At 40.9% G+C, this 20,996-nt stretch overlaps 1 protein-coding gene and 1 long non-coding RNA gene across 10 annotated transcripts in view; one reads left to right on the forward strand and one right to left on the reverse strand.

Annotated features, from left to right (window-relative positions):
* Nucleotides 1–9,555, reverse strand: part of KIF1B (kinesin family member 1B) — a 192,930-nt gene extending 183,375 nt beyond the window's left edge. For 4 of the 9 annotated variants that reach the window (XM_077151351.1, XM_077151352.1, XM_077151347.1 and 1 more), the window contains exon 1: nucleotides 9,453–9,555. The gene's annotated coding sequence lies outside the window, so the exon portion shown is untranslated. Of the gene's footprint in view, nucleotides 1–1,128; nucleotides 2,216–2,276; nucleotides 5,591–9,452 lie in introns of those variants that run through there. The other 5 variants (XM_077151353.1, XM_077151355.1, XM_077151356.1 and 2 more) reach the window with 3 other exon arrangements.
* A 466-nt stretch (nucleotides 9,556–10,021) lies between these two features.
* LOC143674945 (uncharacterized) overlaps nucleotides 10,022–20,996 on the forward strand; it is a 38,261-nt gene continuing 27,286 nt past the window's right edge. The window contains exon 1 of the long non-coding RNA XR_013171292.1: nucleotides 10,022–10,131. This is a non-coding gene — a long non-coding RNA (uncharacterized LOC143674945). The remainder of the gene's footprint in view (nucleotides 10,132–20,996) is intronic.

The following is a 20,996-nucleotide window of genomic DNA, read 5'->3' on the forward strand; positions in this document are numbered from 1 at the left end:
GCAGTATCACTATTTAAAATTCTTACGTTCTAACAATACCTGAACCAAATGATCAATTTTAGCACCACTGAGAGTGGGACACCTAAGCAGTACCTGATGTGCTGCAATAGGAAACACTACCTATTAAGTATTCTTGACCCATTCCCTTAAACAAACAAAACAAACAAAACGTCTGAATTAAACCAAACTTCAAATCTTACTACCAGTTTACAGGACATATAGGGAACAAAGAAACAATTTTAAAAACATCTCAAAGAGGCAATCAGTAAAAACCAGCTTATGGAAAAATCTAGAAGACAAATCACCTAGTTTTTTCAACTGAATGGCACATGGGGGTGAGGGAAGATAGAAAAGAGACATGTTACTTATCAACCAAATGGAAAGATTTTTTAATCAAGAAAATCTGTAAAAAGATAATTTTTAGATAATGCTTATATAATTATGTATTAGAAGGAATCTGTTAGGAGAGGATAGAACAAACAATATTGCCAACATCAGTAAGTATTGAATATTGTGAATGTTTAAATTTAAAATAAAACAAAACAAAACTTTTTTATGTTCTATCCAGGGCTTAGCAAAGTGTTAAATGCTGCTGGCTGACTTACAAACAAAACAACAAAGTCTCCCTCCTGGGTTTCAGCTGTAAAGTACTACACATTTTTAACCATGAACAAAAATACTAACATCTATAATATCGAATGTCCCCATACATATATTTTCAACAAACGACTTGACTCCTATACCTAGCTACATTCTAGCATTTCATTCAACCTTATACAACCAAAGTCAAAATGCCTCTACACCTCCCCCAAACCATATCAGCTCTCTGCTGCCTCATCTCTATTTCTTTTAATGTTTCCATCATTCTCCTGTTCCCGCATAGGCTTCTGGCTTCTACTTACAGAATCTCTATTTCTATCACCACCACTCATCAGGCCTTCAGTTTTTTCTTACCCAAGGTGCTAACCTTCCCAACCAGTTTTCTTCTTCTGCGTCCTACTCCATCCATAATATACAATGCTGCCAGTTCATCGTCCTGAAGCACAGCTCTATTCCTATCACCGTGTCCCACTTAAAAATCTTCAGTTTCCTGGGGGTGCAAGGGTAGTTTAGTGGTAGAATTCTTACCTGCCATGCGGGAGATTCAGTTTGATTCCAGCCCATGGACTTCCTCCAAAAACAAGCAAACAAACAAAACAACCAAACAAACAGACAAAAAAATTCAACAAATGGTGCTGCGATAATGGGATACTCATATGGAAAAAGAATGAAATGTGACCCCGCCATACAGCATCAAAAAAATAAAAATAAAAAATCTTCAGTTTCCCTACTGTCTACCAATCAATGACTACATTCCCCGCAGCAGCATTCAAGGTGTTTTGAAACAAAAGCTACCTATTTTCACAAGTTCACAAAACACTGCCTTCCATAAACATTCCTTAATAACCACCCTCAATGCATGTCATGTTTTTCTGTCTCTGGGTCTTTGTTCCACTGCCCTCTATCCACTGTGCCCTCTCTCTTCTCCTGTTCTTCTCAAAATCTATTCTTCTAGGCACTTTTCACATGCTATCTATCTCTAAAGTCTTCATAGATTCTACCTACCCTCCACACCAAATGTTCTCCATACATTATTTCTCAACTCACTGACCTTGCTCAGAAAGAAAATTTACTTTTGTTACTTTCTAACCCCCATCATCACAGGGTCCTGAATATAGCAAATAGTTTTAAGTTTTTTACTGAATTTCTAGTTATTGTGTGTCAACTGACTAGCATTTGAATGGTTTTAATTAAAAAATAAGTTGTTCCCCAAAATAAGGTGGATCATTAAGAGGGAAAAGGATTAAGATTAATTTAAAATTCTTTCCTAATTAGAAAAGCTAACAGCCATCATTTTGAGAAGTGATATATACATTTTTAAATGACTTTTCCAGAACAACCTGAATCTAAATAACATTTTTCTGATTTAACTGTCCTCCTGTAAAACTGCAACAATTTTGAGCTACAATTTTATACAGTAGTAGGAACTACAGTTAAGTGGAATATAGAAAGAGTTACATTGTTACTTCCCAACGACTATAAGAAGTATCTCCCTGATAGCAGCTGTCTATTAAAGCTTCAAAAATTCCCGTCCTTTAAAAAAATTTTTCATTATTTAAAGTTGATATCAAGTTTAAATCCATTAAGAAACATATTCAGGGAGTATTTTAAGAAGCTAAAGAGACAGGTAAGAAAGGCAATAGGAAAGGCAACTACACATACTCCAAATCACTTACACAGCCTCGGTTCTGCTGTTCCTCTGACCAGTTGTCCTTCTTTATGACATACAACAAGAATTAGGAAATTGGAATGAAGCAAAAATTCCAGAAGCATTCCCTAATATTAAAAGGATAACAAAGCATTTAAATCTAATTCATTTGAATTTTTCTCAACTAATTTTTCCAGTTGCTTGATTTTAATCTTGTAGAACTTTCACTTGCTCTAAGAGGTACCCAGAGTATTAAGAGTCTAAGGAGAAGATTAATTCTCAAATTGATCTTTCAGCAAAGAGAATAAACAATAACAAAAACAATATAGTTTTTGGATGGTTTGTTTCCCTTTAAACTTTTTATTTCGAAATAATTTCAAACTTAGAAGAAAGCTGCAAAAATAACATAGAAACAACACACAGAACTCAAATCTCTCCCACCCAGACATCCAACTATTCACATTTTGCCACATCTGTGGTATCATTCCATCTCTCTCTCTCTACCTAGCAGTTGGTCTGCTTCTATATCTTCTTTTCTCAAGGAAAAAATATCAAGATTATGTTCCTAAAATAAAGGTAATTTCATTTCCTTCTATCTCCTTAGAACCTTACATTGGTTTCCATCACCTCAGAACATAACCTAAAACTTCAAGGGCCTCCATAATCCAACTTCCTTCCCTACCTCAGTTTTTACTGTTCACGTCTAAGCCTTATTTGCCTCTTACTTACTTGCCATGCATGTGTATTCCTGGAAGTCCAATTTCCCTTCCAAAATCTGAATCTTTCAAGGACAAAATATCAAATGTCACCATGGGGACTCTTTCTGAGTTAAAAGTCATACCTTCCAAGGGTGCATGGGTGGTTCAGTGGTAGAATGCTCACATTCCATGTGGGAGACCCAGGCTCAATGCCGGGTGGTTCATGCACCACCCCCACCACCACCAAAAGTACTGTTGACTCCTCCTTTCCTATTAATTCACTCTGCCCTGCTACAGTTAGTGGTTCATTTAACTCATTTAACTATCATGGTTGGCACTTTATTCAGCTACTATTTGTTAAAATTAAGAATAGATTTTAACCAAGAAATGGGGCCTTTTAAATTCAGTAACAGCAAATTTGCTATGCAGCATCAAATTTACAATATCAACAAGTAGACTCTCTAGAAAATCATCTTCTCCACATTTTAAAACCTGAATTGTAAGTTAAAGAACAGGTTCCCAAAAGTAAAACTCCGTAGCCAGAGAACCCATTCGGAGGTGCCATGAAAGCTCCTTATTATAAAAGGTTTGCACCTCCTAGTCTAGTATTTTCAATGAAGACAAAGCAGGTTTTAAGGCCCAACACTATGTCACTGACCATTACTATAAAGATAAAGTAGCCAAAAACAATTCTTTATGTGTTTATATGTTACCTATCTATTCTTGGCCTTTGATTCTATGGATAAAAAGCAGCCATGGGCCAACCTGCATAAGCTCAACATAGATCAAATGTTAGAAAAGTTTCTTTCAGCATTCTAATCCAGTGCCAAAAACCAGAGTGCACAATAAGAGTCTCTCAGCTGATTGGATTTCAATCTCAAACATGGTTAAACAAGCTCAGTCAGTTGGAGAACTGTTCTCTTTAACTTCTATCTAAAGTAACCTGATACAATTCTTAGATTTATTAGACAAGTGTCCTTCTGCCACTACAATTAAGAAATCAAGTATCCTCCTTTTCACTGGTGAAATGATTTTATTCTCACTCATCAGGAGGTGAGTGAAATAACAGTTCCTGTGGCCCATGCCTTACTCCAAATGAAAACAATTTTTTCTTTTCTTTTTTCTTTTTTGGATGTGGCCGAATCACCAATGTTGGAATAGTTAATACTAAACTCTACCTATTAAGGCAATTAATTCTTATATCTTAAGGTACATCCTATAGATTCTCTTTTAGAGAACCACTGGAACCTCTGCCACTTAAATCCCATCATTCTACTAAAGTTCTCCTAATGTTAAAGTTAATGACAAATGACACCTGCTCCTGAAGTTGTCCATGGATAAAGTGAACTCCATTCAGCCATGGTATAGAAATGATTAGCTGCAATCAGAGGCTAATTCAAGTTTTCAACTGAGTCAAGGTTCCATCTATCTGAAATTGGCACCTGACCACACCTTTGCAAGTACATGCTTGTGAGGTAGCTCAATAGCTGGGTAAGAACTGTAGGCCAGACTTTTCAGGTTGTCAACCATGTGTCTATCTTGCCACATCATAAACCAGCATTCAATTTAATATGTATGATTTCTTTTAGATGAAAGGCTCTCACCAATATTAGTGAGTTTCCTACTAGGATACTGAATTTATCTTTGTATCAAGTTATGTATCTGAACCCCATTAGTTACATCCCCCAAAGAAAAGACTTAATTGATTATAGTCTAATGCTATATTCTCAGTTTGGAAAGCAGATGTATTACGTTTTTTAAAAAAGGTCTTTGAAGGACATTTTTTTCATTTTATTTAAAGACCTGTTGAAAACATATAGTGTATACAATGTGAACTTGCTATTCGGCTGCTTATAACACCCTTCTTTTAGAAATTATTATCAGAAAATAGGTTTCTCTCTTGACAAACCATGGGCTTTCTATTACCAGAAAGAAAATTTTATAATTTATCTTTCCCCTTTTGTTTTGACTTTCAAAAGGTAAAAAACTAAATCACAGTAATCAGATTAGCCTAGACAATTTTTTCTCATACATAAGATTTTTGATTATTCATATTTTAACAGTCTTACTGTATATATGGTATTTGTGGTAAGCTACCCAAATTCTTTTAGAAGCAGTAGTGGTATAAATTATAAATTAAAATTCCCTGTAATAGCCTGTTCTGCTATTTATTTTCACATTGGAAATATGCAGCCAAAGTTCTGGTTCCTAAAAACAATTAAAACAAATAATGCAGGAAGCCTTTAAAAGTTGTAAAAAAACTGGGCCACAGTGGCTCAGCAGGCAGAATGCTCGCCTGCCATGCCAGAGAACCTGGGTTCAATTCCCGGTGCCTGCCCATGTTAAAAAAAAAGTTATACAAAGCTAAATTATCAAAATGAGCAAAAGAACTAAAAGATTTGCGCTGAATGAATTTGAGGATTATGTGGGTGTCCAGAAAAGCAGGAGTCCCAGGAGACTGAAACCAGCCTCACCCAAACAGAAGCAGCTACGTCCAATGAAAGGAGTGAAGTGAGCAATATTTCATGCAAAGGAATGAAGCAGGGTAAGCTTGAAACATGCAGCCTGGTTTCAGCAATAAAGAGCAGTCAGTGAAATGAGGGAAACTGAAATAAGCCCAGGGTGGAGTTCTTAGGAAGCAAGAAGTAAATATACAAGTATCCATACTACTTCTAGAACCTGGTTGTAAGGGGCAGGAGGGAGACAGCTAGGAAGATGTGGGAACAAAGAAAGAGATTTGCACATTTCTATGTTTTATTTAACAACTATTTACCTGGCACCTGTGATGGGATAGGCAGTATTCGAGGAATCTGGGATAAATCAATGAACAAAACATAAAAACATCCTTACCATGGAAGAGCTTACATTCTAGTTGTAGAGGGGACCAATGAAAATAATAAGTTATATATAGAGAAGTCAGTACTCAAGGTAAGTGATAATAAGCACTAAGAGAAAGGAAAAAAACAGCAGTTAGGGGATGGAAGTGTGGTGGGAAGGGTGCTGGGCAGACGCATAGTTGAAGTGGTGAGGGTAGGTGGTGGAGTGCTGAGAGTTAAAGAGACATGAAGGACGGAGTTAGATGAGCAAACTTCAGGGGAAAGGTGTTCCTGGCAGAAGAAAGAGCTTGAGTAAAGGCTACTGAGCTTGGCATGTTCAAGGAATTAGAGACCTGAAGATGATGACATGCTCAGATGTGGCCACAAACTGATTGAGTGAAACAGAACAATTAAGGACCTTGGGGAAGTCACTTAGCCTCTGTCTCAATTTATTAATCTGTAAAATAGGGATACTAGTATCTTTTTATTGTTTTAAGAACTAATAACAATATGCAAATATATGTAAAGTTAATATATGTTAAGCTCTTAGAAAACAGTGCTCAATATAAGTAAGCTATTATCATTACTATCATTATTGTTTATCTACATGGTCACTAACATCTGCTAAGATGATGCCAGAAATTTGCAATGAAGAAAAAAACTAAGCCAAGTATCAAAGTCTTCAAAGGAAATACAGCAATGTTGCGCATGGTATAATTAAATGACATGCTTTGGGGTAAACAATGTGTTATTAAATAGAGACCATCTTTTAAAAGCCATTGAACATTTACAGTCTTGTGACATATAACGTATATGTAAGCAATCACAAAATCACAAGAGCAACAACTGAGTATGAAGTAATAAGTAGTATGTGGCATCACACAGAGGAAAAAGGTTCTGCTTGTGAAAATCATGGAAAACACTGTGGCATGTACTGCAGTAAACGAAATTGTACTGACAGAAGGAAGTTACTGGATATCTTGCCATATCTTTATAAAAATGATTAACTGTAAGTTTCTTAAGGGAAAGAACGAAATTTCCATGTGCACCCTCAATTAACTGGTAATGACTGTGGTAAAAGGGAGCATAAATGAATCGCTGGGTCACTCACTAACCAGAAAGTGTAACAGCGAGAAATCCAAGGTATCTTTTGCAGGTTTTTCCTATCACAAACCACATCTGTTTATCGCCTACCCCCAAGTATGTATATTTAGTCTCACTCTTTTATGGAGTCCAGAAATTCACCAGTATCTGTTCAGACAAAATCATCTTTCAAGGAGAACTACAAGAAGGAGAAAGGATATACTTTTAACTTCGGAGCCTGGTGAAATTAAGTCATGTTTACATACCAAAAGGATATGCTTACTAAGGATCTGCTATGATTAGCAACTGGAACAGGGTTTACAAACAAGAAGGCAGGGATCCCTTGATCTATGTTTTGTAGCGGGGGCAAGACCATACCAGGGAAATGGGCAAGAATGCTTTGGCCTTGGATACTGCTGGCAGACTCTTTGGGCATTATTTTCTGCACAAGTTCAAAGGGAGGAAGAGGAAAGAAAGGGAAAAAAGGAAAACTGCATTCATATCTGGTTTTGAAAAGAAAAAACAGTTTGTTCTAAGCCTTAGAGGCTGTATGCAACTGGATAAATTTTGGAAAAATAGTCACCAGAGCACAGCTGCACAAATAATGCCTCCAAATCAGATTCACAATCAGGATTTTACCAAATGCTAAAACTATATTTAATCACAATGCACAATTCTTCAAAACTTTTTACTAATAAGGTAATTTTAAAATTTTAAAAATAGAAATATATCTTAATTGGGGCATGGAATTTTACAACAGACATTCTGTATTTCTCTCATATTAATGTAATTCAAAAAATACTACTTCTGTTGAAGTCATTTGACTCAACCAAGTTTTAAATATAAAGCTTAAGGATAAAATTAACAAAAATGAAGTGTGTTAAAACTTTTCTTAGAAAATCCTCAGAAAATTGTTTTTAAGCAGTTCAATTTAAGAATTACAGGAATTTATTCATTAAGAAAATGAGTTTGAATGAAAGCAAAGAGTACAAAGAAGGTGGGCATTCCATCTCTGCAGGACCTGTCCAGGTCTATAATGGAAGAAAAAACAGATTTACAGGCTCAAGCGGAACTCAGTTATTGATCATTTCAAGATCTGCTAGATAATGCCAACGTGTTCCATTTTCCGTCCTTAAACAGGCATGAGCAACTCTACATGCTTCCTAATCCAACAACCATACCACCTTAATTAGAAAGCACCAACTCACTTCTTAGAGAATAGAGGCTAAAATTTTATTATGACTAAGCTAAGCAGACAAAATGCCAACCTTTAAATAAATCTCCACCATGATATCACTTCTTAAGAGAGTCAAATCCAATCGCAGCACTTCCATCAGGCTCAGACTGACACATCTATGACAGAGCAGCACGTTCAATGACGGGAGAACAGCTGCCCAGGCCAGCCCAGATACGTGAGCAAGGGATGTGTTGTCAATCTAATTTCAGCTACCTCGAGATTCCACAAAGATTACGAACTGCGTCCTCAGAAATATTGCTGCAAGCCTTCCTCACTATCAAAATACTGAATTTTTGATTTGGGGTTAACTGAATCCCCGCATCCAGTGCAATGAACTTAAGTCAAGGCCTCTATACTGGCAAACTGGCTTTAGCAATCCTCAGACCCGCCTATGTACATGTAAGGCATCATCAGGCCTTCTGTGAAAGCCACCTCTCAAACCCACAAGAAGGGAATCTTGAAGGCTGTTTACCTTGGGAGCTAATTTAGCTATTCACCAAGGAGAAAAAGTGTTTGGGGGGCTCAATTCTGACTTTAGGGCCGGGAATGTGCTGTGCTGCAGGAACAATGACTAGCTTGCCCGGGCAGTCTCCCAGCCCCCACAGCCTGCCTCTGCTGAGGCCCTTCACCCTGAAAGCTGCCAGGGTTGTCACTCGGCGCCTTCCAGCAACCGGACTTGGCTCCTGAAGGATTTGTCAGATCATCCTCCCAATATGGCTGCCATAGTAATCCTGCTCCCCCAACGCCGAGACCACGCCAGCCTCCCCCCCCACCCCCCGGCGCTGGCCATCATCCAAGCGGCCCCCTCCCTTTCTTTCCATCGCGCTCTTCTTTCCACTCCTCGCGCCCTCGGCTCCCCACTGCTTGTGATGGGCTTTCCTACCTTCACCTGGCAAGAAGGCGCAACCACATTCCCAGCCCAAGCGCCGAAACCCTCCTCGATGGGGGAGAAGGAATAGGGGAAGCAGAAAGGCTGGCTTCGAGACTCTGCAGCCCCGGTCCGGAGGGCCGCAAACTGCGCACAGAACCCACCGCACAGACGGATAGCGGCGGGGCCGCCGGCCGCTCCCGGGAAACGCAAGGCTGGCGCGGGGCCGCCGGTTCCCAGCGCGGAGCTCGGGCTGGCCGGAGGAGACACCGCACCACCCCACCCCCCCCCCAGCCCAGGACGAGCCTCTCCCACCCCACCACACCCCACTGCTCGGCGGGGCAGCGCCCTCAGCGGCAGCGCCCGGGGCTTCCTCCCCTCAGGCCCCGCCCGGGCCCCGGCCCGGTCACCCCACTCTCCGGACGGGACCCCTCCCCAGCCCGGCGGGCCTTGCCCAGCCGGGCGGCCGCAGTGCCAACCGCCACCCGCCCCGCCGCCTTACCTCAGCCGCGCTGCGGACCCGCGGGCAGGCGGGACGGACCGGCCTGGTCAGCAGCAGCTGCGGAGCGCGGGGACGCGCGGGGCCCGGCACCGGCGCACCTCAGCGCGAGCAACGGCCGCCGCGAGCCGCTGGACGCCGCTCCGCACACCCATCACGCAGCGGCCTGGCCCCGCATCGAGGACCGCGGCGGGGAGAAGGCAGGGGCGTGGGAGGCCGGGAGCAAGTCTGGCGGGCGGCGGCGCCTACAGCAGGAGGGGAGCGGCTCGGACGCGCGCTGACGTCTCCCAGGACCGCCGCCGTCTAGCTGCCCCGCGTCGATCCACGCGAAACCCCGCCCGCACACCCCGGCGCGGGACACCGCCCCAAGCCCGGCTGCTGCGCGTCACCTCGGCACGCCCCGGCGCCCGCGACTGGCGCGGGCGATGACCAATCGTGATGCGGAACTCGGGTGGGCGGCCAATCGCAGGGGGAGGCGGATTGTGGGGGCGGGGAATGCTGCGAGTTGCTGCGGAGATAACGCAGCGTCCCCTGGTGGCAGAGAAGCTGGCGTGGGTGCGGGGAGGGGGGTGGGGGGGGCGAGGTGGCGAAACCGGCGCCCAGAGTTCCCTACCCGGTGAACCGTAGTCGGCGATAGCCGCGGCTGGTCAGCCCGATAATCAACCTTCCAGAATGACCAAAGGTTGGCCAGTTGGGGTGGGGCGGGACTGTGGAGGGTCCCAGAAGGCCGCGGAGGAATTGAGAATTAATATGGGAGGCGGCAGGGTGTGGAGTCATTGTCTGCTTGGAAAGCCTCTCACAGGTTCAACCCGCCGAAAGCGGCGCAGTGGGATCTGAGACACGCAAAGGGATGAGTGTATCCGCAGAAGGCTCCCTGGCCTATTCTTATCGAACCCGATCACAACACCTCCCACACGCCACCTTGGGAAAAAAAGGTGGAATGAGTAATGGAAAAGCGTGGCTTAGTGGGCCTTCAACTTGTCTCCTTTGGGTACAGCGTTAGGGCTGTGAGTAAAGGAACAAAATGTTTTGTTTAGCCCCTGAATTAATGAGCCGAGCTGCCCTCTGGGAGATGCCCTTGTAGAGAGGCTTACTCGAATACAGAAACTCGGAGAACACAGGAACTCTTGGAGCTTTTTTTAAAGATTAGATTAGATGATAAAGGAAAAGCTCACAACCGTTCGTGAGCAGTTCAATTCAGTATTTAATAAAATATAATATTTAACGATAATACGTGCAATTATCATGCCAAGCACCATTATTTTATATGGTTGTGAAATGCATTTAGATTTACTAGCAGAGAAACAAAATGAAATTTCTTCCCTGAACACAATATTGCGTCATTAGGTATAGCAGGCCTGATTTATAAGCATAGGTACTAACACATGGAAATTAATTTTCTACACTAATTCTGATAATCTCCACCCATTCTAAAGCATTCAAGCAATAAAACTGAGAACATTCGAATAGGAACAAAATTAATCATAATAAAAACAAGTAATGAAAGAGAAGGTCCTATGAAGAAGGAGAGGATATGGAAAGAAAAAAAATGTTAAAGAAACAGTATCAAGCGAATATGCTACCTCTGAGCATCAAACTCAGCTTGGAACTTCCTAAAGGACAGGGCAAAGATTAAATTACACTGGTTTATAAATCGGACCTCCTCCATTCATCAGTGGACTCAAGCTTTTTTCCTAGCTTGGAAATCCTTGAAAAAGCACTATGATGAGCATGATATATAGTTACCCAAAAACTGCATGATTTGAGCTCTCAAAGACTCTCCATCTAAAAAGACGACCATGAAAGGAGTGTAATGGTAATCAGCATTAGACACTTAAGCAAAAGCACACAGAGAAAGGGGCTAGTCCATACAGGAATATAAGTCTGCTCTGGGTTCCAAGGTCAAAGTGGACTACCTGCATAAACCTTTTACCCCTCTGACGGATGAAGTCACTGTACACAGCCATTGATTTTCTCAGTGTATTGCTCAGGATTCTCTAGAGAAACAGAACCAATAGCAGATAATCTGTAAATATGAGATTTATAAAAGTGTCTCAAGCAACCATGGAAATGCAAGAGTTCAAATCTGTAAGGCAGACCACAGGCTGGCAACTCCAGTGAATCTCCTTGATGAACTCCACAGGAGAGGCTGGAAGGCTGAAAAAGTGAAAATTTTCTCTTCTCCCTTAAGCATCTCCAACTGATTAGATTAAATTTTCTTAATGGATCACTAGCGGTGATAGTGAATGGTGCCACTCCCATTTCCACCCCTTGTATCCTGGACCTGTGAATCCTGGCAGTGGGAAAAATAGCACCATAGAGTGGATGCTGATTCAGAGCATACACAGTCTCCTGGAGAGCATTGCACTAGCCCTGCAAGGTATTGGTACCTACTTGGCACCGTAATTGGGTCTTCAAAATTCCATATTGTGGAATATGGCTACAGAAGGGAACGAAGTTGTGAGTCATGCAATGAGTGAATGAACCTTGGGGACATTATGTTGTGCAAAATAAGCCGGGAACAAATACAGTGTGGTCTGTTCTAGAAAATACCTATCAGAAAATTGGGGCCTAGATTGTAAGCTCTTATAGCAGTCACATTTAGTCCAGAGCTCTTTATGTTATTACTAGATCTTGAGATGCTGAACTATATATGTATAACCCAATATCTTCCTGGAATTTTGGCTACCTGAGTGACACCTAAGACTCAAAGTCTGAAGCTGTGAAAGTCAGCGTTGCTACATACAACATCTGTTACAGAAATGGAAAAAGAGCTCAGGCTTCAAGTAGAGATAAGAATGAAGCTGATCAGGTCAGGAATCAGAACACAGGGGTAAGGATGTATTTTAGAACTTCACCTACTATGTAAAACCAAAGGAAGAAAGCTTTATTTTGTTCTAAGTTTTCTGTAGCACATAATCTAACTCAACCTATATGGATAGCTCATTTAAACAATCCAAACACATGGTGTCAAGAATGGGAATGAGGGTTTGTAATTCTGTATAGCTTAAGATAATACCCAAATACATCCCAGAGTATGTTATACAGTTAATTAAAAGTATTCACAAAGTCCCTTGAAAGACAAGAGAAAAAATATGGAACTATTAAGCTTTACCACCGGAGAAACCCCTGATACTGTCTCAAATATTAGGGACTCCCAAGTCGATAGGCCAACGCCTTGATCTTGAAGCTTGCTCATGTGAAGCTTTGTATGTAGCAGAGAAGCTAAGTTTACCTACAGTTATGCCTAAGAGTTACTTCCAGAAAAACTTTCTTGGTGCTCAGATGTGGCTTTTCTCTGTCTAAGCCCAACTCTGCTAGTAAAATCATTACCTTCCCCCCTAAGTGGGACATGACATCCAGGGATGAAAGTCTCCCTGGCAACGTGGGACATGGCTCCCAGGAACAAGCCTGGTCTTGGAACCATGGGAATGCCTTTCTGGCCAAAAGAGGGGAAAGAAATGTAACAAAATAAGTTATCAGTGAATAAGAGAGTTCGAACGCAGTTGAGAAGTTATTCTGGAGGCTACTCTTATGCAAGCTTTAGCTAGGTATTGCTAATTTCCATTCTTTGCCAAACCCCAACCAAAACCATTCCTGTTAACCTTAAAGGACACCTAGGGTGCTATCTGAGAACAAAACAGGTATCTGAAACAAAAGTTTCACACACTAAGATAACTTTCCAGAAACCTATAACCTCCAGATGGTTCCTAAGCTGAATAAATCCTGAAACCCAGAGAGGCCAGCCTCTCCAAGAACATTAACTAGTCCCATCCTTCTATCCCTTATTATCGACACCCCTTTCCAACATGAAAAAGTTAGAAAGAGCAGAGCCCAAATGCCCCTTAAGATTGGGAGAAGGCTCAAAGGAGAAGAAGGAGGTGTAGCAGAGAAGATAGGATTTAACAAATGAGTATGATTGTTGAATCATTATATTGGTATTTCTTTTGGAGCAGCAGCAAGGAAAAACCTGAAACAGTGAAACTGTAATGCATACAAAACTCTGAAATCTGTTCTATAACTACTTGTTACAATGTACTTTGAAATTTATCACTTTTTCATAGATATATTTCATAATAAATAAAGGCCATTTTTAAAGGCCATTCCACCATTCTATCAACCCAGCTGCCTCTGGATGATGGGGAACATAGTAAGACCAGAGAATTCAATGAGCATGTGCCAACCTCCCACACTTCATTTGCTGTGAAGTGGGTTTCTTGATCAGAAGCAATGCTGTATGGAATACCATGATGGTGGATGAGGCATTCTATAAGTCCACAGATCTTAGTTTTGGCAGAAACATTGAATGCAGGGAAGGCAAACCCATATTGAAGGATATGTCTATTCCAGTTAGAACAAGTTTCTACCCCTTCCATGATGGAAGTGGTCCGTTGTAATCAATCTGCCACCAGGTAGCAGGGTGATCCCCTCGGGGAATGGTGCCATGTCAAGGACTGAGTATTGGTCTCTGCTGCTGGCAGATTGGGCACTCAGCAGTGATCATAGGCAGGTCGGCCTTGGTGAGTGGAAGTTCATGTAGCTGAGCCCATGCATAACCTCCATCCCTACCACCATGCCCTCTTTGTTCATGAGTCCGTTGGTCAATGACAGAAGTAGCTGCAGAAAGAGATCGACTTGTATCCACAGAATAAGTCATCCACTTGATTATTCAAACTTTCCTCTATTGCTGAAGTCATTTTCTGGTGAACATTCACATGGGACACAAACATCTTCCTGTTTTGTTTTGTTTTTTTCATCTTCCTGTTTTTTGCCCACTCAGAAAGGTCTATCCACATACCTCTTCCCCATACCTCTTTGTCACCAATTTTCCAATCATGCCCTTTCCAAGTCCCTGACCATTCAGCCAAACCATTAGCAACAGTCCATGAGTCAGTATATGCACACACACACACACACACACACACACACACACACACACACACACACACACACACACACACACCTCTCTCTAGCCAGTTCTGCTCTCAAATGAAATTAATAAGTAGGTACACTGCTTGAAGTTCCACCCACTTGGAGGATTTTCCCTCACCACTGTCCTTCAGGGACATCCCAGAATGGGGCTCTAGTGCTGCAGTTCCACTTTGGGGTGGTACCAGCATATTGGGCAGAACCATCTGTGAAACAGGCCCAAGTTTTCTCTTCCTCAGTCAACTGATTGTAACTCCCCAAGAGACCATAACTCTGGGCTGGGAAAGAGAAGGCAACGTGGCAGGAGTGGGGGCCATGGGCATTTGGGCCACTTCCTCATATAACATACTTGTGCCTTTGGGACCTGCTCGAGCCCTCTCTCTTATATACCATTTCCATTTTATGATGGAGTGCTGCTGTGTATGCCCAACTTTATGGGGCATATACACTAATTCTTGATAAGCAACTCAGGTCTCATGGTAATTTGGTGGCCCATGGTTAAGTGTTCGGTCTCTACTAAGTCCCAGTGTTTGGTAGCAGGCCAAAAACTGTTTCTCCAAAGTCGAGTAATCTGCAGCAGATGGTAAGACTTTACTCCAAAATCCTAAGGGTCTGCATTGTGATTCTTCTAAAGGGGCCTGCCAGAGGCTCTGGACAGCATCTCTATTTGCCACTGATACTTCTAGCACCATTGGATCTGCTGGATCATATGGCCCAATTGGCAGAGCAGCTTGCACAATAGCCTGGACCAGTTTCAGGGCCTCCTCTTGTTCTGGTATCCACTCAAAATTAGCAGCTTTTCTGGTCACTCGGTATATGGGTCAGAGTAGCATACCCAAATAAGGAACATATTCTCTCCAAAATCCAAAGAGGACAACTAGGCATTGGGCCTCTGTTTTTGTCAAGGGAGGGGCCAGATGCAACAGCTTATCCTTAACCTTAGAAAGGATATCTTGACATACCACTGGACACCTAGGAATTTTATTGAGATGGAAAGCCCCTGTATTTTTGTTGGATTTATCTCCTATCCCCTGACATACAAATGCCTTGCCAGTAATTCCAGAGTAGTTGCTACTTCTTGCTCACTAAGTCCAATCAACATCAATATAATGGACCAGTGTGACGTCTTGAGGGAGGGAAAAATGATCAAGGTCCCTGTGGACAAGGTTACGACATAGGGCTGGAAAGTTGATATACCCCCTGGAGTAGGGCAGTGAAGGTATACTGCTGGCCTTGCCAGCTGAAAACAAACTGTTTCTGGTGGTCCTTACTAACAGCTATTGAGGAAAAAGCATTTGCCACATGAATAGCTGCATACCAGGTTCCAGGGGATGTGTTGATTTGCTCAAGCAATGATACCACATCTGGGATAGCAGCTGCAACTGGGGTCACCACCTGATTGAGTTTACGATAACCCACTGTCATCCTCCTCTTGTACTGAGCAGTATTACTGTGGCAACAACACATCATCACTAGGGTAAAACTAACCTGTCTCACTATGGTCTAACAATTGGATTTAACCCAATCAGCTGAAGGCTTTCAAGGGAGAAGAAAGACTTTTTACTTTTTCCTCAACAGCCAGCCATTCCTGTTGAGTTTCCAAGGACCTTCATCAGAGTTGCCAGCCTCGCAGGCTGCTCTACAGATTTTGGGCTCTTGCCTCCCCATGGTTGTACAAAAGTAACTCTTAAAAATTGTAAATAAAGAACTAGAAAATTGAATTCAGCCATGGCTGGTAGGGCTATCCTTGAATGCAAGGAGATAACAACATCAGAAGATCTGCTAATGTGGTATACACAGCCATACTACTAGAAATATTAAGGTTTCTGGATACAGGATCAAATTAAAAACCTAATGTGTTCCCTTTCGCTAGGAATAGGCAGTTAGAAAAAGTGATTTTAATAAAAACTGTAAAATTTCTAAGGATAGATTGAACAAAAGATGAGCAATTCTTGTATGAAAAAAAAGTATGCAATTTTATTAAAATGCATTAAAGAAGACCTAAACAAATAGCGAGGTATTGGGGGGGGGGGGGGGCAGATCCAGAAGAAAATATTATAAAGTTGTCAGTTCTTCCCAAATTAACCTATAAACTCTATGCAATTTCAGGGGTTTTCATGAAATTTGACAAGATGATTGTAAAATTCAAATGATAAACTTATTTCAGGTCCATTAAAAAAATCATATGATAGAACAAATCCAAGAATATCAAAGGCAATTTTGAAGAATAAGGTGCAGGCACTTATCCACCATACTGATTAAAACTCTATTATTTCGGCAAAAGAATATACAAATGTAAGACTGGGACAGAATAGAACCCAGCAACAGACCCACACACGTATGGGAATGTAACATATGGCAGTTCTGGCATCACATATCAGTGGAGAAAGTATAAACAATTAATGGTGCTAGAAAAATTAACTATATGATAAAAATTTGATACTTATCTCACACCATACCAAAAAAAAAAAACATAAATAAATTCAGGTCAATTAAAAACCTAAATCAGAAACCAAGGCTTTAATCATAAAAGTAGAAAGTATAGACTACTTTATGATCTGGAGGTAGAGAAAAATTTCTTAAATTGTGACTAGGGATGAGAACAGATACTTGCACATCAGTGTTTAAAACAGCATTATTCATAACACCCCAAAGTTGGAAACAACCCAGTTGTCCACCAAGCAGTAAATGGATAAGCAAAACGTGGTATATATATCTGCAATGGAAATTTTTCAGCTATATATAAAGGAATGAAGTTCTGATTCATGCTACAACATGAATGTACTTGAGGGAAATAAGCCAGATGCAAAAGGACAAATATATAATTCCACTTATATGAAAGCTCTGGAATAAGCAAATATATAAAGACAGAGAGTGCATTTCAAGTTACCAGGGACTGGTGGGGGTGTGTGTGGAAATAATGGGAAGTTATTGCTTGATGGGTACAGAGTTTCTATTTGGATGATGAAAAGTTTTGGTAATGGTGTTGATAGCACCGTATTGTGAATTTAATTAGTATAGCACAATTGTGCACATTAGTGGTTAAAATGGAAAATTTTGTGCTATATATATGTTACCACGATAAAGTTTTTTTTTAAAGAGAGTGGTGTTGGTGGTAAGAAAAGGGTGTCAAAAAGGACAAATAAGAAGAAAGTAAGATATCTTAACAAGAGACGGAAAGTGTTAATCATAAACAAAAGACAGATGAATTCGACTAAAAAACAAGAACAACAACAAAAAATAATGCTTCTGCCCACCTCAATCAAGATGGCCAAGTGAGAAGGCTCAGGGATCCATCTTCCCACAGAAATTTTGAAAAACCAGCAAGAACTGGAAGAAACATCTTTCTCAAAGCTCCAAAAAATAGTTACAGGGAAGCCCCTCCATTTTGGCCTTGAACTATTGTCTAAACTCAGAGTCTTAAAGTGTAGAATATAGGGGACACAGAATTGAACAGAAGTTAGAGGAGGGGGAATAGTTACCTAACATGTGCAGATTTATTAAGGAGGTTGACATTAAATGTTTGGGCATGGATAAAGGTGATTGTAGTTTATTATTGGGATTATAAGTAATAGTGCTTATTGAAGGTGAATATGATTGAAAGGTGTTGTCTAAAGTCATGAATGTCACCTGATTAACACTACAAATATAAATAAGTTCTTGCATGGACTACTTTAAATGTATGGCACTTATACAAAGACTTAATAATAGAGTGGCATATAAGAAAAATTTCCTGTTGTATACTATGGACTATAATGAACAGAAATACCTTACTAGTATCACACCAATACTAGAGGTAAATAGTTGTGTGTGGGGGGAGGATAAGGGATCTGGGGTGTTTGGGGTTTTCCTTTATGTGTGGCTGTGTATATCTGTTATTTTTGTCTTTGGAGCAATAAAAATTGCCTATAATTGAGAGTGAGGATCAGTGTACAAGAAAGTGAGGATACTGTGAGATGTTGATTGTATACTTTAGAAAGAATATACTGTATGTAAATATATCTCAACAAAAAATGCAGAGTAATGAAGCTTGAGGATATTATGTTGAGCAAAATAAGCCAGAAACAAAGGGACAAATATTGTACAGTGCCATTTAGAAAATGCTTATAAGTAAATGAGGACCCAGATTGTCAGCTCTTAGAGTAATCACATGGTTTACTCTTAGAGTAATTCCTGTGGTTTAAGTGTTATTTCTAAATTCTGAGATACTGTGCCCCTTATGTATAACTTGGTAGTTCCTTTGATTGATAGGTACCTGTATGACACCTAAGACTCAGAGCTGGTGTTCTAGAACCCCAAAAGGCAGCATCACTCCATACAGCAACTGTTAAAGAAGATGAAAAACAGATTAGGCTTCCATTAGAGATGAGTGAAGCTGATTTGGTTGGGACTAAAGTAAATAAGAATACAGTGTAAAGGATGATATTGTATGTATTTTAAAACTTCAGCTTCTGTGTGAGACCAAAGAAGAGATGTTTATTCCGTCCAAAATCTAAATTTTCTGTAGCACTGTTTTAGTTTGTTGAAGGTGCCAGAATTGCAATATACAGAAACAGAACAGCTTTTAAGAAAGGAATTTATTAAGTTACAAGTCTGTAGTTCTAAGGCCATGAAGATGTCCAAATTAAGGAGTCCAGAGAAAGATACATTACCTCCAAAGAAAGGGCTGATGAAGTTCAAGGTTTCTCTCTCAGCTGGGAGGGCACATGCAATGTCTGCTAGCTTTGTTTACTCATTTCATAAGGCTTCTCCAGGGGCGTTTTCTTTCTGCCCCAAAGGTCCCTGGCTCTGTGGGCTCTGTTGGTTGTAGTGGCTCTCAAGATTTTTCCAAAATGGCTCCTTTTCTAGTTTGCTAGCTGCTGAAATGCACACACCAGAGATAGATTAGCTTTCAATAAAAGGGGATTTATTTAGTTAACAAATAGTTCTTGGAGAAAAGGCTGCTAACTTTCAGCTGAGGTTCTTTCTTATGCAGGAAGGCACAGGGTGATCTCTGCTGGCCTTCTCTCCAGGCCTCTGGGTTCCAACAACTTTCCCCAGGGTGATTCCTTTCTGCATCTCCAAAGGCCTGGGCTGAGCTGTGAGTGCTGAGCTACGAGTGCTAAAATGATGTATGCTGAGCTGCTTGGGCTATGCTACGTTGAGCTCTCTCATTTAAACACCAGCCAATTAACTCAAACATCATTCATTGCAGGAGGCATGCCTCTTAGCTGACTACAGATGTAATGAGCAACAGATGAGGTTCACATACCATTGGCTCATGTCCACAGCAACAGAACTAGGCACATTCACCTGGCCAAGTTGACAACTGAATCTAACTACCATAGTTCCCTCTTAAAAGACTCCAATAAGCAAACCCACCTTGAATGAGTGGAGACACATGGAAACCATCTAATCAAAAGTTAACCACCCACAATTGGGTAGATCACATCTCCATGGAAACAATCAAAAAGATCCCACCCAGCAATACTGAATGAGGATTAAAGGGCATAGCTTTTTTTTTTCTGAGTACATTATAGCTTCAACCTGGCACACACACTATTTAACTTAACCCATCTGGCCAGTTTATTTAAACAACCTAAATACGTGGAGCCTAGAATAGAGAATGAGATCTGACGATTCTGTATAGCTTAATGTAATACCATGATACAGTCCAGACTGTTGTGAGCAGATAATAAAAAAGCATTTGCAAAGTCCCTTGAGAGACTGGGGAAATAATATGGAATCAGTAAACTTTCCCACCTGGGAAATTCCTTATATTCTCTCAAGTCCTTTAGACCCCCAATTCGATAAACTAGCCCTCGATCTTGAGGTTGACCCTTATGAAATTTATTTCTAATGGAATGCTAAGCATACTTAAAAATACACCTAAGAGTTACCCCCCAGAGAACCTATTTTGTTGTTCAGATGTGGCCTCTCTCTAAGCCAAACTCAGCAAAGAAACTTATTAACATCCCCTCTATGTGGGACATGACTTTCAGGGATGTAAGTCTCCCTGGCAACATGGGACATGACTCCCAGGGACAAGCCTGGCCCTAGCATCATGGGATCAAGAATGCCTGCTTGACCAAAAGAGGGGAAAGAAATTAACAAAATAAGGTTTTGGTGGCTAAGAGATTTCAAATAGAGTTGAGAGGTCATTCTGGAGGTTACTCTTATGCAAGCTTCACCAGCTATTACAAATTACCATGATATGCCAAGCCCCAACCAACAGTATTCCTGAAAACCCTAGAGAAAACTCAAGGCTCTATCTAAGACTTTACACAAGTTTTACTTATTCAGTTTATTTTTCAGGAACTTAAATACAGACAACCTAATAGAAAAATAAATGTGCAAAAGATATGAATATTCACAGAGGAAAGGTATGAAAAGACACAACTCACTGGAAATGAGATACTATGCCATGTCCATGAGATTGTCAGAAATGAGTTTGACAGTAACAAGTGATGAGAGGGGTGAAATGATGCAAGCACTTTGGAAACTTTGTTAGCAACCAGGCAAGTGGAAGATGAGAAAAGCACTCTAACACAATGTGCCAGTCTGAAGCTGTTATGTACCCACAAAAAGCCATGTTTTAATTGTGATCCAATCTTGTGGGGCAGCCCTTTATTTTAATCC

Source organism: Tamandua tetradactyla, chromosome 2, assembly GCF_023851605.1.
Source record: "Tamandua tetradactyla isolate mTamTet1 chromosome 2, mTamTet1.pri, whole genome shotgun sequence".
Taxonomy (NCBI): domain Eukaryota; kingdom Metazoa; phylum Chordata; class Mammalia; order Pilosa; family Myrmecophagidae; genus Tamandua; species Tamandua tetradactyla.